This window comes from Rhamphochromis longiceps, linkage group LG13 (genome assembly GCF_057381845.1).
Source record: "Rhamphochromis longiceps isolate RC_006_pf linkage group LG13, R_longiceps_female_GT1.1, whole genome shotgun sequence".
Lineage (NCBI taxonomy): Eukaryota > Metazoa > Chordata > Actinopteri > Cichliformes > Cichlidae > Rhamphochromis > Rhamphochromis longiceps.
Window position 1 is genome coordinate 18,742,092 of NC_140569.1, and position 15,948 is coordinate 18,758,039.

The window sequence follows — 15,948 nt, forward strand, 5'->3', positions numbered from 1 at the left end:
CCCCATGTTTGCCTACTGGTGGTGGTCAGAGGGCCCGGTGGCGCCAGTGTCCGGCAGCCTCGCCTCTGTCAGTGCGCCCCAGGGCAGCTGTGGCTACAATGTAGCTTGCCATCACCAGTGTGTGAATGTGTGTGTGAATGGGTGAATGACTGAATGTAGTGTGAAGCGCTTTGGGGTCCTTAGGGACTAGAAAAGCGCTATACAAATGCAGGCCATTTACCTGCCGCATTAACGGGAGAGGACGTGCAAACGTTACCGCTGCTGCTGGGTTGAGATTCACGAGTCCGGAGCGGAATTAAAAACACGACATTCATTTAAGGTTATCGCGTGTTTTGTGAGCAAATGCTTTTGCATATTCATAGTGTTTCCTCCCTTAAATGAAACATCTACTTTTCAAGTATTGCAAGTTGTCCTGTTGTCATCCGTTCTCGTAAAGTATAACCAAACTTTTGAGCGTTTGAGCCGCTTAGGCGCCGTGTTTACTGCCAGGTAAATGACGCTCCGCAACGTGGTGACGTCATTCGGGGCAACTGGAATCGATAAGGGAATCGTTTGAAAAAATGGCAAACAATTCCAAGGAATTGAAACAGTGGGAACCGGTTCTCAACAAGAACCAGTTTTCGATACCCATCCCTACCCGTGATGGCATATATGATTGTGCAATTCTGGAGGAACCAGAGTACTTGAGCAACAGTGACAGGAACACTACCTGAAAGCAAAACTATTCACTTTTTGGTTGTTTTGTTGTTGCCAGTGCTCCTGTTGTCACTTTCATTAGTAGTTGAAATGGATTCACAGCAGCTTTTGCTTCATAACCAGACAGAACGACAGTTTGAAGTTTAACTTACTTTGTGTTATACTGTTTTGTTTTTGTTTCCTGACTTCTTTTGGCTGTGGGTTTTCCACAGTGCCTGCTCTCCTCCTCTGGGTGGAGCCTTCATCGTACCTCCCAGGATTCCCACCTGAAGCTAATCAGACCGGCTGTATTTATGACCAACGTTCTCTACCAGCCTTCGTCAGAATATCTGCTAACTTAGTCGGATCACCAAACCTTGCCATAACCTCTCACTCCTGGACGCTGGTCTCCTCTGCTCACTCACAGCTGGTAACGTTGCTTTGCATGCTCTTTAGCTTCACCTGCCTCCCTCCCTGCACCTCTGCCTTGAATTCCTTGGAACAATTCTCCACTGACCCACTCACTCAGGCCACTACCTCATGCCCCCCCCCTCCCCCCCTCTTGCATTAGTTCACCAGCTGACAAATGCCGTAGACCACCAGCTCTCCAATCACAGTTTGCCTGTCAGTCCTGTGCGCCTGTATCCAGTCGCTCAGCCCGGAGCGCACTGTTCATATATATTGCATTTAATTATTCCCAGTCTAGAATCTCGTAGCTCATGTTAACTATTCATAGGTTTGTTCACAGTTCAGCTCATGCTAATCACTCAGTCTTGTTCAGAGCTTTAGTTCTTTATTTCCAAGTTGCCTTATATGAAAGGCAACTTAGAACTTGTTTCTCATATACACATATCTATCGATCGATTGATAGATAGAAGATCTCTATAGATCTATAGATATATTTAAATAAGATCCACAACTTCTTCTGAAGGCCTTCGAGAGGTCATTAGACATATGTGATAACAGCAAAGCGAGCACCTAATCGGGAACCCCAATTCCAATTTCATGGATTTTAAGGTGTGATAAATGTAGGGGTGTACTCAGTTTTCCATGTGATTGTTTGGTAATGTATTTACATTATGACGTTCAGTAGAAATATCACATCATTTGTCTGAGCAAGTCACTTTTATTTACAAGAAATGTTTGTCCAGATATATCAAAGAAGTTAATTATTGCCATGAATTGTATTTATTTTTATATATATGAAACCTAAATACAAAAGCTGCAAACTCCACAGCTACAGTTGTTTCATACATTATGCTTTTCAGACCCATACAATAATTTTTTTATAGAGTTTTAATAACCAGGGCAGTAGTCCCCAAACCATATACTGTCATCTAAACTTGAAAAGAGTTGCAGATTCTCTTCCTAGCTCATCCCCAGTCCTTTAGTGGTTTATTCTCATCTTAACCTTGTATTAATAGTTCATTCTGTTTTCATCAAACATGCTCTGGGCCTAATCCAAAGTGACTGTGTGCTCTCCCTCACTGCACGTCCCCACCGTGCTCATTCCCTTCTCTCTCTGCATCTTCATCCAACCCCTCCTCTAAGCCGCTCATATGCAATTATGCAATTCAGAAAAAGGACAAGTGTGTGACCTTCAGAAAACATGAACTGATTCCCTCTCCATGTGTAATCACACTTGACTGAAATCGTTTTCATTCTGTACTATGATGTCGTCCCAGTAAAAGAAGGAGAGTGTAAACCATGACCCACAGGTTAGTTTAGTGTTACAAGGAAGGATTCAAATCCTGATCGTTTTTGACAGATGTCAGCTGGGCTGCAGCTACCGACGTCACCTTTTGCCTGAGGGATGACATCCCCTGAGACAGAGTGGCACACACATGCAGTCGTGCCATAACTTGTCTGTCATCTCAGTGGCACAGAGTGGGTGTCTGGGAATTTATAACCAATCTCTTTACTTGCTGTCTTGCTATAATGTAACCCTGCTTTTGCTTTAGGTCTAGAGCACCACAGAGACCAGCTGAATAATGTTGCATATCTTTATGTTTAGTGGCTCCCAGGCAAGAAAACCAGGTGGAATAGAGGCTTGTATGAATTACTCATGAGTGTAAAAGTGTAAAGTGCATGCTTTCGTTCTTTTTCTTGCTCTTTTTCTCTAACTCGCTGTCTTCATTCATTTTTTTTCCTTACAAGTGTTTTCTGCCTTTTTGCAGTCTTCTCCAGTCCTGCCATGTGTCTTTGTGAAGTCTGTCCCAGACACGTCCTCTCTGACCAGACAGTGGAGTCATTTCTGTGAAAAAGGTAGGCAAACAGACTCACGCAGCCACACACATTAAGGCTGGAGCATATTATTCAGAGGTGCCCTCTGTGATTGGTTAATCAGCAGACAGTTGGTGTTTGCCCAAATCGTTCATCTTTTATGTGCCGTGTTCCTTTTTCAAAGTCATTCGAGTTATTTTTAGAAGGAGCTAAGTTCATAGAAAAAAATAATTTATTAATAATAATAACTTAAAAACAAAATTTTGGTGCTAAGTTGTAAAAACAAAATTGCTAAATACATAAAATTTTGGAGGAATATTGAGGAGAGGTAGAGGATATATTCGGCAATGGATGCTATGGAGCTGAAAGGTAGGACTTTAAAAGGGAGGCTACAGAGAAGGTTCATGGATGGAGTAACAGAGGACATGCGGAGCTTTAGTGTGACAGAAGAGGATTTAAGAGATCGGGTGAGATTGAGGCAAATGATCCAGGAGCAGCTGAAGAAGATGAAGAGGACATTATATTTTGGAGGATGTTGATAAATAGCATAATTACAGATGCATTAGGTTTTCTAAAAAAAAAAAAAAGAAATGTTCTGACTGAATGCCTACTCCCCTATTTCACCATGAAATGCAATGTTCCTCCATCACAAAAGGTTAGCAGCCTTGGTTGAACATCGAGCATCGTCGTTTTTTTCCTCTGTTACTGTCATCCCTCTCTGTGCTTTAAAAATAAATAAATAAATAATAATAGCAAAATATGCCCAAAATGTATTCAAGAGTCACGCTGTCTGAAAAGATGTGCATGCATTGGAGCATTCACTCAGGTGCACATGTAGTTCCGGTGCTACCCAGGCTAAAAACAAGTGGTATTAAGTGGACCAAGAGGCTGTTGTTTACACCAGAAACCTCAAATTGATTTGCTTATTGGATACCTGATTGCATTGCTCTCAATTTAACCGTCCAAGATGAAACACCGCTGAAATTCAAAGTTAATAGGCATGATTGGAAGCACACAATAATCACTTTATAATCACCTGGTGTTTTCTATTCGGGTGTAACAGTCAATGTTCAAAGTGATTCTACATTGATTTTTTTTTTAAGAGCACTGTCTGGTTTCATGTTCACCTCACAGCGCTGATGCGATACATGTCCTTCCATCAGAGAAATGTAACCCCAGCTCATGTACTCAAGCAATAGCAGCAAACAAATACACTGGATCCACATGTCTATATGGATGTAGTCAATCAAAGCGAGAAAGAGAAAGAGGTGGGTTTAATGTCAAGATATTGATTAGAAAGTGAATCCACAAACATCTGTTACCTATTCAACGTTTTTCCACAGCAATCTTATTATCACTTCCCATTTCCCTGATGTGTCATTGATCTGTTGCCTCAAATGAATTGTCTTAACGTTATAAAACCCATTCATATTTTTCATCAGTGTGCCATAAGTGCAAATGGTTTTAATGTGTTGGACAAACACTCAGAATAACAAATCGCCCTGGCTTCGGTGAGGATGGCTAAATAGCCATTAGTAGGGAAGAAAAGCCCATAAAATCATCCTCTGATAGATGTCTTGGGTGTGCTTGGCTGAAGCAGGCGCATGGGTTTTATAGGCACGAGCAGGGGAGGGGGGGAAAAAAAGCCACTAAGGGAGATGAATGGAGAGCAAAGACCGGTGAGTAGATGCAGGATATGATGGAGAGAGCAAACAGGAAAAATGTCAATATGCCGAGCAGACAAAAGGATGGAGTCTGGTGGGCCGGAAACTCTCTACCCCAGCCTCTACCCTGAAAAGTGTTGTCCCATTAATGTCGCCCAAGGGCTGTTTTCATGCTGCAGCCAAAGTTGTTGATAGTGTGGTGGAGGGGGAGCGGGTTTGCATTCCTGCTGTCATAGCTCAGTCTCTCTCCACTTGTCTCCGCAGTGAGAGACAGGAGCAGCAGGCATCTGAATTACCACTACATGGTGAGATGATTTCCTCTCTCGTGATGCTCTTAAGAACCCCCCTTTTTTTTTATCAGGATGCTCTTTACAACATTGCCGGCTCTCTTACTCATTGTTAATCTAATTACTCTGACCATCTGTAAAGTGGCTGCGTGATCAGTCTGCTATGATACCAGCGCAGAATGAAAAAGATGAATGGGAACTATAGAAATTCGATTTGACTCTATAACATATTAGATAATTCTAACTTCAGCATGAAGACTTAATGGTCAGAACAGCCTTCTGAGTCAAACCCAGCGACACAGATAATGCTCGAGTTAAGTGATTCAAATGCATCGTGTCAAATCAGCCATTGTTTAGTGTGTGTTCCTATGTGTGTGAAGTGTGTTATCTGTTTGTATGCACCAATTGTGAATGTGCATGTGTGTCCTAGGGGTGTTGAATAAGTAATGCAGAGGCGCCTAATGAAAGATAATGTCTAGTTAATGATCTGTCAAAATGAAGTGTTTGGTTATTGAAGAAGGGATCATCTCAGGCTTTAATTTCCACCCTGTGACTCATATTGGAGGATATTACTTCTATGTACACACATATTCACGTGTACATATAGTACACACAAACAAAAGGGAAAAAAAATACAAATACATTTCAGTGCAGAGTGCATAATGCTCAGGCTTTGCCAGCGAATGCGGGTTTGTTTGTGCCTATACGAGAAGTGCCGAAGCATCTCATCAACCACTTCAGCTGCCTGCGGATTAACAGAGGAGATGGAAAGAGAGCACAACAGCCAAACCACCCATAAATGGCCATCTAGCCAACAGCTATGGAGGAAGGATTAGCCTCTGCTTTATTCACCACACATAGCTGTCAGGAAGAGCCCTTACTGCTAATCTTGGCAACAGCTCTCCTTCTCAGTGGGGCCAAGCAGCTACAGAATAATTCTGATTACTTGAAGTAATGAGTGTTGCTGTGATTTACTATAAAGAGACTGAACTGAAACAATGCACAGTCAGGCAGGCCACGAGTGAATGGACTCTTGAATGAAAGACGAGCTAAGAGACAGCACACGTTAAAGTGGATAAACACTGATAAGATGATGAGTGAAAACATGCACGTGGCTTTAAGCAGGGAAAAGAATTGTCAATGAAGAGGTCGCACACAGGTCAGAAGGGCTATTTAATTCTGAAAAAGAGCAGATAGTGGAGGAAAGACAGATGGGAATGCAACAAAGATTGACTGAGCTTCTCTTTGTGTGGCTGGTTAAATTTACAATTAACTAATTCATCAAAATTTTAATCTCTACTTATATCAATATGTAATTTCAGCTGTTAAATTAGGCAAAAATAAAATGCATGCATTTCTTAGAGAATATGAAATTTTGCTGCTTCTTTTTGTAAACTAAAATGTCATTAATAATAAAACACTTTGTTTGAATCTGTACTGTATTTCATTTCCTTTATGGGGGACACTTCCAGAAATAAGATCCTAATGGGACGCAGGCTTCCCAGTTTAAAAAAATGATGACAGGCGACCCACGGAGGTAATGTCTGACACGAGCACAAACAGAGCTAATAAACAACATTATGAAACTAACCCGTAGTAGATGGATTAAATTGGAGGGAAACACAGAGGCAATTGGTGGGTTGCCTCAGTTGAAACATGCTTTTTCAGGGAAAGCAAACAGGATGTTGCTAGACAGAAAGGACAACAACCCACAGAGTGGGGGAAAATGATGGAAACCAACGCAGGCACAGGACAGAGCAAGATACAGTAGATTCCTTTGATTTGCTGATCAAGATAAAAGTCATGCATCTTCTAAGACTAACAGAGAAAAGGAAGTGGTGACTATATTAGGAAATGGCAGTTTATGTATTACAGCTGGTACATCAGCTTGCAAAAGCAGATGTCCACGTGTAATAAGTAACAGAATAATAAAGTATGAAAATTCTACCACTCAAAACTGGAACACAGACAAGCTATATCATGTACTGTATCAGATAACCACATGAAATATTCTCCAAAAGGCACCAATCCCACAAAAAGGGTTTAGAACGTGCAGAGATGAGAAACCAATGAGCTATGGCTACCAGTGTTGGTGTCCGCTAATACTAATCGTAGAAACCTTAAGCTCTGAAGCGGTTTATATCAGAGAGTTATAACATTCAACATCACCAATCTGAAGCAAAGGAAAGAATTTGCTAATCCACCAAAGCTTTTATTTAGCAAGAAAGCTGCATGAAAATGAAACACTGCTCCTTAAACACAGCTGCATAACCAGATTTGGATGAACCCATTTTCCCAGCCTTGTCCACCATCTAGTTATTGCCTACCATGTGACTCCTGAATCCAACTCCTGGGGTCTGGTTTAAGCACAAATCAGTCCGTCTTCTCCACAGAGATTAGCGGTATTGCATCCTGTGCTATTGCTGCTGCTTAACTTCTTTGGTTGTCTTTTTAAACTCACTAGCTTTAAGCTAACAAATGCATGTAGATTCACTTAATTTTACTCGATGTTATGCCCGTTTCCCATTGTCATTTTAGAGATGTTGCTGCTGCTCACCAAAACAATAGTGCCAGACAAAATACTGCATGTGAAATTTTCATTTTATTTGTTTTCATTTATGACAACATATCTCAACACATACTTATAAAATTTGGTGAAGATATTTGGGGTGGCTGTGGCTCAGGTGGTAGAGCAGATCAGCTACTGACTGGGAGGTTGGTGGTTTAATCATTGGCTTCCCCAGTCTGCATACCAAGTATCCTTGGGCAAGATACTAACCCCAAGTTGCTCTCTGATGCGTCCATCGGAGTGTGAGTGCTTAGATTGCACTTAAGTATAGAAGGAAGTGCTTGTATGAGTGGGTGCGAATGGGTGAATGAGGCATGTTGTATACAGCGCTTTGAGTACTCCAGGAGAGTAGAAAAGCACTATATGAGAATCAGTTCATTACCATATTTATCCGGTTCAGTTGCCACACTATTAATCTTAATGACTTTTGAGACTTTTCCTTTGGGAGATTCACATTCATGCTTCTGAGAAAAAAATATTCAAACAAACTGCCATAAAATGTGGTTCAGACATTCATTCCCTCTTTAGATGAACTATAGTAACTCTGGTCATCTTTTTCAGTAGCAGTTCTTTGGTGGATGACCAAAAGCCTTGTGAAGATACAGCATTCATTCAAGCTATGCTTCACACAGTGTACTATTATTATTATTATTATGAATGGAAAATAAATGCAGTGAATATATCAGTATCGTTACATTTCCTACTTCTTAATTATTTAACAAGCTGAGATTTTTATGTTTTTTGTAACTGATAATATGCTTGTTTTGTCCATTTAAAAGGAAAATTGGAGCAACATCTCTAAAAGCTGGTTTAGTGCTAGGCAAAAATCTCCTCTTGTGGTGCCTGAGACACAAACTCCAAACCATAGCTGCTCATTGCTGATTGGTTCATTCACACTGACCACTGGCCTCCTAATCAAGTGAAACCTTCTGGATTCTGTACATACATAAAGACTTATACTGACAGACAGGATATTAAATCAGGGCTGGCAGAGCACCTGTTTATAGTATACTTACTGTGATGGATAAATGGTAAATGGTAAATGGCCTGCATTTGTATAGCGCTTTACTAGTCCCTAAGGACCCCAAAGCGCTTTACACTACATTCAGTCATTCACCCATTCACACACACATTCACACACTGGCAATGGCAAGCTACATTGATAAGACACACGGTGCAAGTCTGAGGGAAGCTGTCTGATCATTTTAGAGTAAAAGACATGAATTTTGTTTTCCCCTCTGGTTATTTTTCCCTGAGGCTCCACCACAAACTTGGGTTTAATAAAGATAGGGAGCCACAAGTCACGGTCCTCCAGTGCTCCTGTGCTGGCTAGCTCATTTCTATGTTTTCTCTTCTCTTTATTGCTCGCCCTCTCTCTCTTACTATTTGTCACCCAAAACCTGTCTCAGTGCTGGTGACTGTGCATGTTTGTGTGTTAATCACACCTGTGTTTTCAGGGGCGGGTCCTCCTCTGGTGTCCCAACCTTGCATTCTGCACACCTGGAAGTAATGAGCTCACCTGTTAGCAATTATCTGAGTCCCATTCTCCTAATTAAGAGGAGGGAAGACCCTCAGTTGAAACCTGATTGTTGTTTTTGCCCTGCAACTTTATCTTAGCTTCTGTTCTTCTCTTTGCAGAAACCTGGAAGTGGGAAACAGTGAGTTGCTGAGAGAGAGAGATTTCTGTGGATGTGTCTGTGGGACCCTTGCCCTCGCTAACTGAAACTTCTTTGTCTTGCACGTTTAACTATTGTAAATAAATATTTTGAACAATTGTCCCAATTCTGCACATTGAGTCCAGTCTGGACCACTATGACAACATGTTGCTTTCTGCGCACTTTTTTTTTTTTATCAATAAAACTGTTTCAAATGTTTGTGTTGAATCTTTCTTGTCTCATGAATGCAGCTTTTCATTTTTTCTCGTAGAGATTTATTTATGTAGATGTTTTCTGATTTCAGCCTGCTTCCCATTTAATCATTCTTTCAATGACACAGCTCGAAACTTTGCCGTAGTCTATTGATTCCCAGGCGAGTATGCACTGTAATCAGTGTGCTTTGCTATCCATAAAGGCTCCATCTCTGTGTGTTGTCCCACTTAAGATTGGCATTTTACTTTGTGTAGTCAATAATATTATAAACTAGTGGCGTGTCATCACTTTAATTTATGGAGACTGTGTCCCTCATTGACACCGGGGAATTTAAATGGATTCCCTATCTACTGCAGTGCAACCCAACTTCTGCCCCAAGGCTTCCATCTGTCCTTAAATGCCACCACACTGTGTGTGCGGGCTTATAATGACCTAGCAGTAAAGAATGCACATGGGATATATGTGACACCACTGGCAAAGCAGAGGAGCCATTTCATTGCATCTCACTGACTCTCATAAATCATTTGCAGGCTGAGGAGGTCTACTGCATCCTGAAGAGCTGCCATCAAAAGATTTCTTAAAACAAATCTCATGTAAGTTGAGATCAGTTAATATTTTAATGATCTAACCTTTCTTAGAATGAACTAAATCTACAAGAATTCCACTTATCTCAGCTATTTTCTTTTATTTCTAGTCTTAAACAAAATCCAGTCAGACGCTCAGATGATCAGCATTCAGCTCAGCACCCTCCTGTACCTGTTGTGAGGGGAGCGGTGCAAGAGCCAAGCTGGCTCAGGCTTCCTGCTGTTTCCTCCCACAGGGCAGAGTTATCATCAAACAGGGACACTTCACTGGAGTTCACCCGATCTCTGTCACCTAACCACTAGCTTAGTGCCACATGGCCACACAGACTGAAGATTAGGAGACAGATCTATATGGAAGTAGTAGATGTAGTGTTAATCAAAAAACAAGAACACAAGAAAAGCTAGCCCCAAATATACCCTCTATAATCATGCTGTTGCAGATTTCTTTGTTGTGAACACACACAGCTCAGTTAACATGATTTTGGACACAATTTTTGTTATTTCAGTTGGTTATTTGATGAATATTGCCTTAAAATGTTGTCTTTCAGCTTCATTTGAGGGACTGGATTAAAAAAAAATCTAATTTATTATCTAATATTGAACAATTCTCTATTTTTAAGGATTCAAAGATAATTAAATGATAATTTTTCATTCTTTTTCTAAGAATTAGTTGGACACAATGTGTTTGTTCATGAGTCTCTCTACCTTTAGTTTTGCCTACAGCGAGTTAATTAGGTTGAAAACAGGTGAATGGCTCACTTCACTTCTTTATCTCCAAAAACTTTGAGGATTCTTTTATGTGCTTTGCGTCATTGTCCATCTAAACTTTGAAAACTGTAGAATGAATTTTGTTGTATTTGATGAATATGAGCACAAAGTTCAGGTGTGTAAACTTCATCATTTGTCTGCCAATTAACACCGTTTATCCAGGCAATGGATGATCACCTCATCACACTGACACCAGAGTATCTTATAGATGATTTTGCACATTTCAAACTTCATCTTCATTTTTTTCTTTCCCATTCATTTAGCACAGGCTAATCATAGTATCATGTGTCCAGACAGGAACTGTGCTCTGTTCTGAGCCCCTTCTTGTTTGTGGTGGTGATGGACGAGTTCGCAGATGAAGTGGGGCAGGATTGTCCATGGACTATGATACTCGCAGATGAAACAGTGACATATAGTGAGACCAGGGTGCAGGAGTAAGAGAGCCTGGAGAGGTGAGGGTATGCTCTTCAGAAAAAAAGGAAAGAAAGTCAGGAGAAGCAAAACAGAACACGTGCATGAATGACAGGTGTAAAAGTGAAGCTACAAGAAGATAAAGAAGGTAAAGAGGTAAAGTTAAAGGTAGATGAATTTAAATACCTGGAGCCAAATATCCAAAGCCTCTGGAACAAATGGTAAATGTTCCAAGTGGGTTTTGTTTTTATGTTTAGGTTAGGGTTGCTGTAAGCTATATTTAGGTTACTCATGTCAGTTTGCTTATGATAGTTTTTAATAGCATTAGCTAACTTCTTGGCTAATACTTCCTGAATTGCACAGGCAACTGGATTAGTCAGTTGCAATGCTCATCCTGGACCATGGAAAGGATCCTACGATCATTAAACACTGCTGTCTTCTGTGTATGTCCAGGCCATTTATGTTGCCAAACATTTTTCTCGGAATCTACCAAACTACTGATTTTGGACACTTCTGCCACTCCTGCTGCTCTCTTTGATGGATTTTTTGGGGGGTATGTTTTTTCCAGCTTCTTTGGCTTGCATTGAGGATACCTTTGACCAGGTGTTGTGGTTTCACAGCTACATCTTCCCAATGCAAATGCCACCTTTGGAATCATTTACAAATCTTCTACCTGCTTTAACATCAGCAGTCTACATGGGTTTTACCAGCATAGCTCTACATGTTAAGTTTAAGATAGTAGAGAAAAAAAATAGAAAGTTAAAACTTCTGCAAATGTAACTTAACTTTTAGACCGTCATTACTTTCAATAGATGTTTTATTCCATAGGAGAATTTCTTATTTAGCACTTAACAATGACTTTTCTCTAGTTCAAGTTTCCCTGTAAGCCATGACGTTCATTACCATCCTTTAAGTCTGGTAAGTCATTAGTTGCATGGAATTAGCCATAGCTGGTCCTTTAATGAAGCGCCAGTGTGGCTCTAAACCTTGTATCCTTTACTAGCTCTGTATTCTTTAGTCTTTCTAACACAGATTGTGACACTTTTTACCCAGCAGACAATAAGAAGATGTCACACAGTATCAGAGGTAGTGTCTGTCCCACAATCAGACACACACTGTCAGTTGTTAAAAGCTGCTCTGGTTGATGTAGCAAACAGCCTCACACACAGATGGCAAAATCAATCATGAAAATCTCTAGAAATACACACACACACACACACACACACACACACACACACACACACACGTATATGTATATAAGCGCATTATTTATGTGCACATATATATTTTGCTCTTAGCATAAACAAACATTACTTTGACTAACGCCAGACTAATGATGCAGTACTTTAGACAGTACATGCAAACATAAGCATTCTAAAATAAACAGTAATGAGAGTCAGATGTATTATTACCCAGGGCAGCCATTAGGCAGAGATTTGTGGGAACACTGTTGTGACGAGGGGCGGTCATCACAATCAATACACCAATTCCACCATACTCCCTCCCATTAGCTCCAGATATTTATGCCTGATTTGAGGAGCTGTGGTCGTTTGTTCTCATAATGCAGATGCAAAACAAATAAAACCCCTGCACAACAATGTCCAAGCCAAAGATATAGCCAAAGAGACCAATTAAATATTCTTGTTTATTTTTATTTTTTTAAGTATAGAAATGTAATTCAAATTCAGTGCACATTAGTGCTATATACATCTACTACACCATAACCCTGTGAGCAGACTTAAAGAAAACTGGGACACTTAATAAATCCAAAGGAATTAAATATATTGAAAATAAATTAAACAATTCAAAAAGCAATGAGGCAAAATTGTGCACAGCACCAGGCAAATTTTCCAGTGGAAGTTTTTTGTTTTTGGTGGTTGGATGTATATAAAGGGAAATTTAAAAAAATAAAAGAAAGATCTAAGAACCCTGATTTCACATGTCTTGAAGGATGCATAGGCTCAGTGAGGAGAAGAAGAAAACAAACAGGAAGAAAAACAAAAGGAGAAGGATGGCTGCCAGGGGTGAGGAAGAAAGACAAAGTGAGAGAGCCCGCAAAAGCAACAGTAGTGGTGTGATAAGGGAGTAAGCAGAGCTCAAGGCTTGAGATGACAGGTAATCACTCACACACAATATGTTCTGACAGCACAAGAAACAAGTCAGAAAGGATCCCCCACGCAAACAAGCAGTACCACTCAAAGTGACACATGCATGCAGGCATTCCCACACAGAATCACGAAAGACAGTCCTCATCGATTGTAAATCAGAGACTGGCAATATCAGAGAAAAAGAAACACCAATTTTCTCCTTACAGAATCAGAATCAGAATCAGAATGGGTTTATTGCCAGATGTTGAGGTTTACAACATTAGGAAATTGCTGCGGTGCTTCAGTGCAGACAATAAGAATTAAAGTGCTATGTAGAAAGAAAGATATGTGCATGAGATATACATGAGAATAAGAATTATGAGTGCTACGTAGAAAGATATATACATGAGTGCAGGTGCTACGTAGAAAGATATATACATGAGTGCAGGTGGTGATCAGTGCCAGACATGAAATGATGCAGTGACACAGCGTAGGGTCATGTGTTAGTGGCGGGGACAGTCATGTGGTTATTGTTCATGTGTCCAACAGCAGAGGGGAAGAAACTGTTCTTGTGGCGAGAGGTTCTGGTGCGAATGGACCGGAGCCTCCTGCCTGAGGGGAGCAGGTCAAACAGACTGTGTCCAGGGTGAGAAGGGTCAGCTGAGATCCGGGCTGCACGCCGCAGAGTCCTGGAGGTGTACAGGTCCTGCAGAGATGGGAGTCTGCAGCCAATCACCTTCTCAGCAGAGCGCACAACACGCTGCAGTCTCTGTTTGTCCCTGATAGTGGCTCCAGCGTACCACACGGTGATGGAGGAGGTGAGGATGGACTCGATGATTGCGGTGTAGAATTGCATCATCGTCCGTGTTGGCAGGTTGAATTTCTTCAGCTGCCTCAGGAAGTACATCCTCTGCTGGGCTTTCTTAATGACGGAGGTGATGGTGGGCTCCCACTTCAGGTCCTGGGTGATGGTGGTACCCAGGAAGCGGAATGAGTCCACAGAGGTGATGGGGGTGTCAGTCAGGATGATGGGGGGGAGTGGGGCTGTGTGCTTCCTGAAGTCCACAATAATCTCCACTGTCTTCTGGGCATTCAGCACCAGGTTGTTGTGGCTGCACCAAGACACCAGACGTTCAACCTCCCTCCTGTAGGCAGACTCATCCCCGTCAGAGATGAGCCCAATGACGGTGGTGTCATCTGCGAACTTGATTAGCTTGACAGACTGGTGGGTGGAGGTGCAGCAGTTGGTGTACAGGGAGAAGAGCAGAGGAGAAAGAACACAGCCCTGAGGGGAGCCGGTGCTGATGGTCCGGGAGTCCGAGACATTCTTTCCCAGCCTCACGTGCTGCTTCCTGTCCGTCAGGAAGTCAGTGATCCACCGGCAGATGGGATCAGGCACATTCATCTGGGAAAGCTTGCCTCGGTTGATTGTTGAAACTCAGAGGATCCCAAGTATTTAAAGTGTCTGTTAATGACTATTAATGTACAGTATTTAATGGTTTGCAGGTTCTTTTTTAAGTAGATACTGATGCATTAGGTTCACGACAAAAGATTCGAAACAAGCCTGCCTGGCTTGTTTCGAATACACATAATTACAGTTAGGCAGGGCTTTCACTTGGTACAAATAGGCAGCGAGTGCGTCTACTTATTGTCTTTGCATAGCACAGAGCCAACAAATCCAGAGTGTGCTCAGTGCCCTAGGCAGAGAAGCAGATGTGCCATCCGCAAGATGAATCTACTCCACAAATAAATCAGACCTTCATCGAGTTTTCTCTGGAGGATTAGATTTGCTAGGGCACACCTGCATACTTACACATAAAGACACATACAGTAACTACAGTACAGTATTTAACTAAAAAACACTCATTTAGTGGCCAAAAACAGACGTACAGACATGCAATCAAACGCTCAAGTACATGCACACACACACAAACACTCACACACACACAGGGACACAAAGGTGCCGATATTACATAACACAGACTCCCCTTCTAATCCCAGGGTGGCTGGAGTTCCACATTCTCCACCTGAGCAGAGGAAAGTGATAAGGGAAAGAAAGGCTTCAGTGGATGAAATTCTCTTATCTAGTGTGAAATCTCTCAGAAAAGTGTGTAGATTAGTCACCCTCTGTGCCCATGAGCAATGCACTGCTACATCTGCGCTTGAAGTGATGCTGAAGGTCAAACTTTAACAATGTGAAGCAAAGGCCCAGCTAGAACTAATAGATATGCATCAACAGTATGAGCTGGTGGCATAGATGGAAGATTAAGTGATTAAGTTGGGAACAGAGCTTAACCTGGAAAAGATTAGGAACTCCAGAATACATCCTTAATTTACTTTTGTTTGAGTACAATTCCCCTGGAAGATAGCATTTAGGAGATTACATTTCAAAATGAAGATTTAATAGGGATTAATTCCTTCAAACCTAAAAATAGGTTGTTTGAAAGCAGACTGGACTACAGCACATGCATACAGTATGTGTTTTTGATTGAGTTGTTATTCACTTTCAGCAATATGAAATATATTGTATAAGCTAAAAAACAAACAAACCCTAAACTCTGAAAATGTGAGAGGACACAGAGAAAACAGGTTGACAAACAGACGAACTGACAAAAGGCTGCTGAGAGAAACTTGCTGACTAACAGAGCACAGCTGAAACTAATCAGGGCCACAAAACACAGCCGTAAAGGCGACAATTAAAACAACGAAAGGTGTACAAGTGAAAAAATATTCAGAACACACAACTGCCGAGGGAACAGAAGAAGAAAAACAAAACAAAACAAAACCCTATAAACATAATACTTCCTAACCA

The 15,948-nt window shown here is 41.2% G+C and overlaps 1 long non-coding RNA gene across 1 annotated transcript; it reads left to right on the plus strand.

The window, feature by feature from the left end:
* On the plus strand, nt 1–9,163 carry LOC146655671 (uncharacterized). The gene is made up of 4 exons (XR_014914259.1): nt 1–319; nt 909–1,105; nt 2,853–2,940; nt 9,057–9,163. It is a non-coding gene; the product is annotated as an uncharacterized LOC146655671 (long non-coding RNA).
* The last annotated feature ends 6,785 nt before the right edge of the window (nt 9,164–15,948 follow it).